Genomic DNA, 11814 nt, shown 5'->3' on the forward strand with positions numbered 1-11814 from the left:
CCAGAGCTGGACAAGATCCACAATGTGTTCCACGTGTCCATGCTTAGAAGATACCGCTCAGATCCTTCACATGTCATCTCCAGAGAAGAAATTGAAATACAACTGGATTTGACATATGAAGAATAACCTTTACGGATCCTGGCACGGGAAGTGAAAGAGTTGCGGAATAAACAGATTCCACTGGTGAAAGTGCTTTGGAGGCACCACAACACTGAGGAGGGAACTTGGGAAAGTGAAGAGACGATGAGGCAACAGTTCCCTCAACTGTTTGCATCAGGTAAATTTCGAGGACGAAATTTAAATTAGAGGGGAAGAGTTGTAACACCCTCCCGGTAACAACTCCGTACATTCTACTGTTCCGATGACCGGTGTCGGTCTGGATAGCTAGAACGTTCGGAAAAATATTTAACCTAAAGTCAGGAACCATAATTAACTCAAATACTAATAAGAAAAATTTAGTAAAAATTTTAGAAATAAAATACAACTAAATCAAATGAGCCGATGCCCAAGCGATGGGTAACCAGAGGGAAGTTGCGGTTCTCGCAACGAGGAGCCCTAGACCCGCGGGAAAAATTATAAAATAATTTTTGGGACTCCAGAGAAGGGTTATTGAGGTTCCCATGGCATTAGAATGCCAAGAAAATATCTAGGAAAATTTTTCAATCGGTACAGCCAATTTTGACCCGTTAAGCCAAATGGAGGGCATTTTGGTCATTTCGCCTTCAGAGGTGATTTTTGGCTGACTTGTTCAGTTAAGTAAATAATTAATATGACATAAAATATGAAGAAACATTACTAAAAATTAAATTGAAATTGAGTAGTGATGAAAAGAAAAGAAAAATCCATAAAAATGCCAAATATGACATCATTATGATGTCATTTGAAAGTCTCCACCAATTATAACTAAACAACCATATTATTAACTAATAAAAGAGACTAAATGAAGACCAAATTAACCAAAAATACAGCAGCCACCTCCTTCCCCAAAACCAGCCAAAACGTAGAGAGAGAGAAGATAGGGTTTCCACCATAGCCATTCTTTGCAAGCTTTCATTCTCATGCTTCCTCACCATATTTCCTCAAGACCCCAACACTAAAATGAATCCTTGGACCTAGAGGAAGTGTTTGGCAGCCAAGAGAGTACAAGAAAAGTGAAGATTAAACTTGGGAAAAAAGTGCCACTTAAAGGTTAGTGCATTAGATACCTAAAACTCTTTATTTTCATGATTAGTAACTTGAATTGAGTAAGAATTTGTAACTAAAATGAACAATAATTATGTGTATACATACCATAAATTTCGGCTGCCCTATTGAAGAAATAGAAATGAGTGTTTTGTTGGACTTAGATTGGATTAGAAATGATGTTTAAGGTACATATATACAAGTATAATGAATTGGTATGCTAACTAAGGTAATATGGGTGAAACTTGAACTTGGGCTAGGGTTTGGGAGTGAAAAATTTGATTTGGCTTATGAAATGGTTAAAGAACATTCTAATGGTCAATTAGTGACCATTTGAGGTATGTTGACCATAATTTGAGGTGCATTAAAGTGTTACAAACTGAAATGGTAGGCTGCCTTGTGAGGGCAGCAGGGTGGCTGGAATTGCAGTCCACTTGGACTGCCATATCTTTGGCTGTGTTGGTCTAATTGGTGTTTGGCCAATTGGACATGAAACTAAGCTTACAATGGAACATTTTTTTTCTGAAGAAACCATGCCCAAAAGACCAAAGCAAGAGGACCAAAAGTTGGCCCCAATCCGGATCCCCTGCAACAGCACCTGCAGAAATGACCAAATAAACAGTAACTGTTCATTTGGCCATAACTCACTGTAGATTTGGTCAATTGACCTGAAATTTTTACAGAAACAAGTTAAGACATAGACAAACAACTTTCATGAAGGAACCTACTCCAAATTATGGCTAGAACCTATTCAAACATGCACTCACAGTCACTGTTCATGTTACTGTAGATATGGTAATTTCTGCAGAATGGAAATCCGGCCAGCTGTGGTTTTTGGACCATATCTAGAGCTACAAAACTCCAAATGGAGTGATTCAAAAAAGGAAATTCAACTAGACAAAATAAGGAACAACTTTCATGTTTGCCATTTCTTCAAATTCCCATTGCAACAGTGTCCAATGGAACAGTAAATTTGAGTTACAAAAACGGAAAATTCTGCTTCCCTTGGTTTAACCTTTGAAATGGTATAAATGCTTAATGCCAACAAGTTTTGAATGCCAAATGTGGTATATTGGGAGTGCCAAAGTCAATGTACATATTTTCTATCCAAAAGCCAACATTTTTGTTGACCAATGAGGTGAATAGTGACACCAAAAACTTGAAATTCACAAATTGAAGAACTTAAAAGTTTCAAATGCCCTAGTATACCTAACAAGATTGGTTTGGATAGTTTGGCATGCCAATAGGGTTCAGTTAGCAATACTGCACATGGCAATATGACATTCTGTGATTTTATGGCTTTTAGCCATTCTGACCTTGTATTGAGATTTGGCCTTGTGCCTGATATTATTTACAGCTTGTTAGCTGTTTTGTTGCACACCGGGAGATGCATACGTGACCGATGATGTGACGGCCCGAGGTACTAGATACCCAGTGCCAGTTTACCCGTTTATCGATCCGATGCCTAGTGTAGGTTACTTGGGCAACCAAATGAATAAAAGTGGACAAAGTTAATGATATACAAATTCAAAACAAATGAAACATATACATTCACTACATATCTATTTTCTTGCTATTTCTTTTATTTTATTATTGCACCACTAAGCATTATTGCTTAACGCGTTGCTTTTGCCACGCATAGGTTCTGGAGATACAGATCGCGAGCCCAGTAGACCGCAGACTGGGTGAGTCCATCCTGCAGTTCTGCACAGTGTCCGTGTCACCTCAACTTCTGCAGTGCATTGGTAAGACACTAGGTGTCATTTTGATATTTTGTAATTGATTTTATTTTCTCATGTGTAAATGAACTTATGTAATGTATTTTGTTGATCATGTAAATTATGAAAACTGTATTTGTGAATGGAAAAGTAAATATCTAATTGTGATTTATACTTGATTATCACATGGGATGGATGATTGAGAACTGAAATTGAGAAATGTTGTTGAGATCTTGATATTGAGACTTTGTTGATGAATTGAAGTTGGGATTGTTTGGAAAATTATTTGGAAGTGTTTTAACAGGTTCCGAAGAACTGTTTTCTCCATTTTTAGCCGGTACTCCGCCGGATTTTCTTTAAAATTTTCGGAACCTTAAATGATTAATACTTTTGATAAATGGCTTAAATAAATTATATTTTATAAATTATATTCAAAAGCATGATGTAAATTAATTAAGGTATATTAGAGTGTGCCAGTACACCGTGTGGCATTACTTATTCGGGTATACTGTACACGGGTAAGGGGTGTCGCATAAACCACAAGTCTAAAATTCACCAAACAGCCTCAACATCCAAATATCATTTGTACCAAATTTCATAATTTTACAAGTATCCTAACTATTTATTTTTCTCAAATTTCAGTAGCCAAAATTCAAAATCCAACCTGTAGATAGCCTGTGTTCAACAATATATTTCTCCAAATCCAACTGTTGAACAATCACCAAATTTTAACCATAGCTTCTACACATACATACCTCAAACATATCCAAAAATTGATGGTACAAGTTGAGCCAAACTCACCTGGACGGAAGAGAAATATGCTGCCCTGCTGAACCACTGTTTCTGCTACTGTTCATCTCCTTCTCCTTCTTCCTTTCTTTCTTGCTTTTCCTTTTCTCTCTCTCTCTCTCTCTCTCTCTCTTGATTCGGCTGAAGAACAAGAAATCAGAATTTTTCTTTCCAATTTTCCCTCATTTAACTCTTTTTAATTGGCTTGGTGAGTTGTGATTAGTGGAGAGTGCTTTGATGACATCATGTGATGTTATAATTCCTATTTTCTTTCCTTCTCTTTTCTACTCATTTTCAAATTTAAATTTTTAGCAATATTTATTCATACTTTAGATCATAATAATTACTTACTTAACTGGACAAGTCGGCCAAAAATCATCTCTGAAGACGAAATGACCAAAATGCCCTCTATTTGGCTTATTAAGCCAAATTCGTCTGTACCGATCGAAAAAATTTTCTAAACCTTTTCTTGACATTCTAATGCCATAGAAACCTCAATGACTCTTCTCTAGAGTCTCAAAAATTATTTCATGAATTTTCTCCTGGGTTTAGGGCATCTAGTTGCGAAGACCGCAACTTCCCACTGGGTCACCCATCGCTAGGGCACCGGCTCATTTAACTTGGTTGTATTTTATTTCTAAAATTTTTCCTAAATTTTTCTTATTAATATTTGAGTTATTTATGATTCCTCACTCTAGTCTAAATATTTTTCCAAACATTCTAGCTGTCCGGACCGACACCGATCACCGGAATAGTAGAATGTACGGAATGGTTACTGTAACACCCCTCACCCGACTACAGTGTAGCCGAGCAAAGTGTGCTACATTCGTTGCCAGAGCATTCTATCTTATCTTACCTTATTCCTTTAATCATTTTCAAGTTATTATCTTTTAATATCAATTATTTTTCGATGGAGAAACTAACGGAGTTTCCCCTATTTAATTAACGTTTGACGTATTTCACTATTCATCCGCTTGAAATTTTCAATAATATTTTAAAATAAAAATCTCATTAATCATTCTCATAATCATCTCATCATTTCATGCATCATCATTTCTGATAGTGTCCATACATTTCGATTCTTATTCACTACCATGCATATTCATTCATGCTCATTTCATATATCAAAAATTTCAAATTTCCATTAATTACATAATTTACAATTTACATAATACACAAATTAATTACAATTTCATAATTTATATTTCAACATGATAACTAATTATAAATACATAAAATAACTTTTGTGAGCCCTATCTACATGCATTGCTGAGGAGGTGACAACTTGAACGCTTCTTATACTTTTGCAAATCTGGACTCCAAAAATCTCAGTCAAAGTACCTGCACGAGGAAACAAATCCATCGCGCTAAGCATTGCTGCTTAGTGGTGTAATAATATAACAAGAAAATAATATATACAAATAAAGAAAAAAAATAGAGCATAATTACCATGCATATTCATTCATGCTCATTTCATATATCAAAAATTTCAAATTTCCATTAATTACATAATTTACAATTTACATAATACACAAATTAATTACAATTTCATAATTTATATTTCAACATGATAACTAATTATAAATACATAAAATAACTTTTGTGAGCCCTATCTACATGCATTGCTGAGGAGGTGACAACTTGAACGCTTCTTATACTTTTGCAAATCTGGACTCCAAAAATCTCAGTCAAAGTACCTGCACGAGGAAACAAATCCATCGCGCTAAGCATTGCTGCTTAGTGGTGTAATAATATAACAAGAAAATAATATATACAAATAAAGAAAAAAAATAGAGCATAATTTAAGTATTCAGGAATCAATTTGAGTGACTATGATGTTTCTAGTATTATATATCTTATATGCTAACTTGTTCCTCTTTGGAAGTACTGAGTTTATACAGTAATAATATTCGATATACAGATTAGTTCTAGGAGTATTGCATTTTCGGTTCCTACAATTCTGAAAATTTCATTTGTACTGCTTGATTCAATTATGTTTCCATTGCTAATCTTTTTTTTTTCTCATTTTATTCAATACTTTCTAATATTTTTAATTACTAATGTTCTTAAATAATTTTAATAATTTACATTGCCCAGGTAACCTATGACAGGCTGACTAAACTGGATAACGGGTCGTTGGCACTGGACACCGCGGTGCCTCGGGCCATCATATCATGGGACGCAGAACGTCAACCACGTATACAGTCAGTATGGCTAAAAAGCCATGAGTGGGGGCATAAAGCGATGAATACAGGCATAAAACCTTTCGCAGTACTGCTAAAACAATACCCTATTAGCCAAACTATTCAATCTGACACACATGTCTAGGCAATACAAGGGCACATAATGTCATTAAATATTAATATATTGTGTTTTATGACTTCATTATTTCATGATAAAATTCAATTATAATGTATACATTCATTTGATCATATATATGATAGCAAGTCACATCAATTATCCTTTTATATCATTGTACTCAAAGTACTTTTCCTTTCTACAATAATGAGAACTAATGTCTCATTTAAGCATTAATATAGTTCATTTATTCATTCATTATGTTATTCATAGTGATCATAATTCAAAACATTGGTTCACCTGTACCATTGTATTCAAAACATTTTTCCTTTCTCATTTATACATTTTATGAATTCTATTTGTGATGGGCATATAAGCCCTAACTACCTATTCATATCAATTAGGTGGTTTACTTTTCATGTTTCAAGCAATCTATGAACATTTCATGAACATTTCATGGATTTCAAATTTATGGCCTTAATTTCTCTTTAACAATATAGTTCCTACACTTTGTGTCTTTGTATTACTATTCATATTACTATTCATTCAAATTGTTGACTATTTAATACATAATAAATTTATTAAACCTAAGTTCACCAAGATACCACATTTTGGATTCTAAAGTTGTTGGTATTGGTTGCCAATACCATTTCAAATCTTAGTGTTGGTTACTTTATAATTTTCAGATTTCAAGCACTAAGTTTACTGTTCCATTGGTCATTTGTACAGTAGAAATTTGATAAAAGTGTCTTCATGAAAGTTGTTCCTTATTGAGTCTATTTACATTTCTTTTTTTAAATCACTCCATTTGGAGTTTTGTAGCTCAAGTTATGGTCATTTTACCATAACTGGCTGGATTGACCTGTACCCAAAATTTTTGGGCAATTTGGTTCTGCCAGATTTGGTGACCTAAGTTTGGTTGGCAATTTGACTAGGTTATGATCAGAATTTGGATTTGTGTTTTGCATGAAAGTAGTAGGTCTAAGTCTCAGCTATTTTTTGGTAAAATTTCAGGTCAATTGGACCTTTCTACACTGAGTTATGACCAAATGAATAAACACTGTTCATTTGGTCATTTTGCCCAGGCAGAATGTAAGTCACCCGGATTAGGGAAAATTTTAGGTCAACTTAGTTTGGTTTTCTGGGCAGGGTTTCTTCACCAAAGTTGTGCCATTATGTATCTAATTTCGTGTCTAATTAGCCTTACACCAATTGAACCTACACAACCCAGGTTATGGCCAAATAACCATAACTGGTTCATTTCCTAATTCTATCTCTTTAATTAGGCAGATTTTGGCATTACCTTTCTCCAATTTAATTGGACATGTTGTTGTTACTTTTAGGCTTAGTGTTCTTCATATAATTTGTTTCCCTATGTCTTATAGTCACTCAAAAATTTTAATTACAATTTTCCAAGTTTTGTAGAATTAATTATACTAATTTAATTGGCCTAGACTCTCGTACCCTATGTCTTCCAGGTCCAGGTTTAAGTCAGTGGCTGCAAGTAGATTTTTAAGGTTCGTACGTTCATAATTTGAGCAAGGTTTCTAAAACAAAGTTGGGGCCCTGCGTCTTATGTATCTAGAAAGGTATGGCTCATCCCAAATGGAGTTTTCTAGTGAAAGATATGCTATAAAAACTAATCCGGGGTCAGATGAAATTGAGCAAATTTCCAGGTTTGGATGTACCAAGTTCTTTTAAGCATTTGACCTAATTCCTTTGGGTTCTGGGTTTTGGCCAAGAGACCAATATTGTAGGCCTATGTCTTATAAAATGTTTTCCATTGGTTTCATTGCATTTGGATTTTTATAGACCAAGTTATGGGCATTTTTCCAAAACTGGTCCGGTGAGCTTTAGTCCAGGAAATTCTGGGCAGAATGGTTCTGGTCAGTTTGGTGACCTCACTTGGGCTAGCAATTTCATTTGGTTAGATGCATTTTTGGGCTTGGTGTTCTCAATGAAAGATGTAGTCCTACGTCTAATCTTTCCAATGACATAAAAATCAGGTTATTTGGACTTGTCTAGAGGAAGTTATGGCCAAATGAATATGTACTGTTCATTTGGTCAATTTTCTGGGTTCAGTGTTTGGATTTCCAAATTGGACTAGTAAATTGGTCAACTTATGGACCGAATTTGGCGGGGTTTCTTCATAAAAAATGGGGCATTTTGAGTCTAGTTTCACCTCCAATTGGCCTCATACCAATTGGAGTCACACAACTTCAGTTATAGGTCAAACAATACCCTGGACTCATAGGTTCGAATTTCCTGCATATGAAACATCACTTCCTGTATTCCATCCTCCTTACTCCCAACTACAATTTATCACTCATAACACTTCAAATGATCAACAAACAGCCTCAACAAGATCAATCTCAAGCCATATCACCAAGGTAACAAAATTAACTCAAACCCTAACATGTATAGTTTGCTTCAAATTTTTTTTTCATTTCATTACTTAATTTGTTATTCTAACAAGAAATAAAGATGTAAAAGAGAACAATAAGGCACTAACCTCAATTGATCACTATTCCAAGTCTCCAAAACTTCCTTTTTCCTTCTTCTTTTTGCTGCCCAAGTATTGCTCTAATGGTGAAGACCAATTTTTGTGAAGCCAACAAGTAATTTTATGGTGTGTTAGCAAGGAAAATTTAGAGAAAAGGAAGAACAAAAATGGTAATGGTAAAGAGAGATGAGGTTTGGCTGAAATGAGGAAGAAAGCTGCTGGAACTTGTTTTAATTTTGTCTCATTTTTATGTCATTTTTGTCCCTTTAATTTATTTGTTAAATGGTGATTGGGTGGAGTTTTTTAAATGACATCATGTGATGTCGAAATTTCAATTTTCTTCATTTTTTTTTTCTTCTCTAGTCATTTTCAATTTAATTTTTAGCAATATTTATTCATATTTTATGTCATAATAATTATTTACTTAACTGGACAAGTCGGCCAAAAATCATCTCTGAAGACGAAATGATCAAAATACCCTCCGTTTGGCTTAACAGACTAAAATTGTCTGTACCGATTGAAAAATTTTTTCTAAACCTTTACTTGGCATTCTAATGTCATAGAACCCTCAATGACTCTTCTCTGGAGTCCCAAAAATTATTTTATGAATTTTCTCCCGGGTTTAAGGCTTCTAGTTGTGAAGACCGCAACTTCCCACTGGGTTACCCATCGCTAGGGTACCGGCTCATTTAACTTGGTTGTATTTTATTTCTAAAATTTTTCATAAATTTTTCTTATTAATATTTGAGTTAATTATGGTTCCTCACTTTAGTTTAAATATTTTTCCAGACATTCTAGCTGTCCGGACTGACACCGATCACCGGAACAGTATAATGTACGGAATGATTACAGTGAGGGTGTTACAATTCTTCCCCTCTAACAAAAATTTCGTCCTCGAAATTTACCTCAGATAAGCAATCGACGAACTGCTACCTCCTTACTTCTACACCTTTCCATGTTATCATACTTCACTTTCTCCTTAGTCTCAATCCTATCATCAAACAGTTCTGTACTCATCCTTTTTCATCTTAAATACAGTCTCCTTCTCATCTCCATTCGCTATCTCATTCTCTCTTCACTCTCTTATTCCATACCTTAACCTAAAATAAACGGGAAATACAAATCTGCAATATTGTCACCTCGACTCTTATAAATGCAATGCATGATATGCAGTCTATCTAGGTCCATAAATGCCTAAACCGTGCTCTGATACCAATAAATGTAACACCCCTCACCCGACTACAGTGTAGCCGAGCAAAGTGTGCTAAATTCAGTGCCGGAGCAACCTATCTTATATTACTTTATTCCTTTAATCATTTTCAAGTTATTATCTTTTAATATCAATTATTTTTTGATGGAGAAACTAACGAAGTTTTCCCTATTTTATTAACGTTTGACGTATTTCACTATTCATCTGCTTGAAATTTTCAATAATATTTTAAAATAAAAATCTCATCAATAAATTTCATAATCATCTCATCATTTCATGCATCATCATTTCTGATAGTGTCCATACATTTCGATTCTTATTCATTACCATGCATATTCATTCATGCTCATTTCATATATCAAAAATTTCAAATTTCCATTAATTACATAATTTACAATTTACATAATACACAAATTAATTACAATTTCATAATTTATATTTCAACATGATAACTAATTATAAATACATAAAATAAATTTTGTGAGCCCTATCTACATGCATTGCTGAGGGGGTGACAACTTGAACACTTTTGACACTTCTGCAGATCTTGACTCCAAAAATCTCAGTCAAAGTACCTGCACGAGGAAATAAATCCATCGCGCTAAGCATTGCTGCTTAGTGGCGCAATAATATAATAAGAAAATAATATATACAAATAAAGAAAAAAAATAGAGCATAATTTAAGTATTCATGAATCAATTTGAGTGACTATGATGTTTCTAGTATTATCTATCTTATATGCTAACTTGTTCCTCTTTGGAAGTACCGAGTTTATACAGTAATAATATTCGATATACAGATTAATTCTAGGAGTATTGTATTTTCGGTTCCTACAATTCTGAAAATTTCATTTGTACTACTTGATTCAATTATGTTTCCATTGCTAATCTTTTTTTTTCTCATTTCATTCAATACTTTCTAATATTTTTAATTACTAATGTTCTTAAATAATTTTAATAATTTACATTGCCCAGGTAACCTATGACAGGTTGACTAAACTGGATAATGGGTCGTTGGCACTGGACACCGCGGTGCCTCGGGCCGTCATACCATGGGATGCAGAACGTCAACCACGTATGCAATTAGTATGGCAAAAAAGCCATGATAACACATAATCGGGCATAAAAGCCATGAGTGCGGGCATAAAGCCATGAATACGGGCATAAAGCCATGAATACGGGTTTCGCAGTACTGCTAAAACAATACCCTATTGGCCAAACCATCCAATCTGACACACATGTCTAGGCAATACAAGGGCACATAATGTCATTAAATATTAATATATTGTGTTTTATGACTTCATTATTTCATGATAAATTTCAATTATAATGTATACATTCATTTGATCATATATATAATCGCAATTCACATCAATTATCTTTTTATATCATTGTACTCAAAGCATTTTTCCTTTCTATAATAATGAGAACTAATGTCTCATTCATACATTAATATGGTTCATTTATTCATTCATTATGTTATTCATAGTGATCATAATTCAAAACAATGGTTCACATGTACCATTGTATTCAAAACATTTTTCCTTTCTCATTTATACATTTTATGAATTCTATTTGTGATAGACATATATGCCCTAACTATCTATTCACATCAATTAGGTGGTTTACTTTTCATGTTTCAAGCAATCTATGAACATTTCATGGATTTCAAATTTATGGCCTTAATTTCCCTTTAACAATATAGTTCTTACACTTTGTGTCTTTGTATTATTATTCATATTACTATTCACTCAAATTGTTGACTATTTAATACATAATAAATTTATTGAATCTAAGTTCACCACGATACCATATTTTGCATTCCAAAGTTGTTGGTATTGGTTGCCAATACCATTTCAAAGCTTAGTGTTGGTTACTTTATAATTTTCAGATTTCAAGCACTAAGTTTACTGTTTCATTGGTTATTTGTACAGTAGAAATTTGATAAAATTGTCTCCATAAAAGTTGTTCCTTATTGAGTCTAGTTACATTTCTTTTTTTGAATCACTCCATTTGGAGTTTTGTAGTTGAAGTTATGGTCATTTTACCATAACTGGCCGAATTGACCTGTACCCAGAATTTCTGGGCAATTTGGTTCTGTCATATTTGGTGACC

The sequence above is a fragment of the Hevea brasiliensis genome, chromosome 5, assembly GCF_030052815.1.
Source record: "Hevea brasiliensis isolate MT/VB/25A 57/8 chromosome 5, ASM3005281v1, whole genome shotgun sequence".
Classification (NCBI taxonomy): Eukaryota; Viridiplantae; Streptophyta; class Magnoliopsida; order Malpighiales; family Euphorbiaceae; genus Hevea; species Hevea brasiliensis.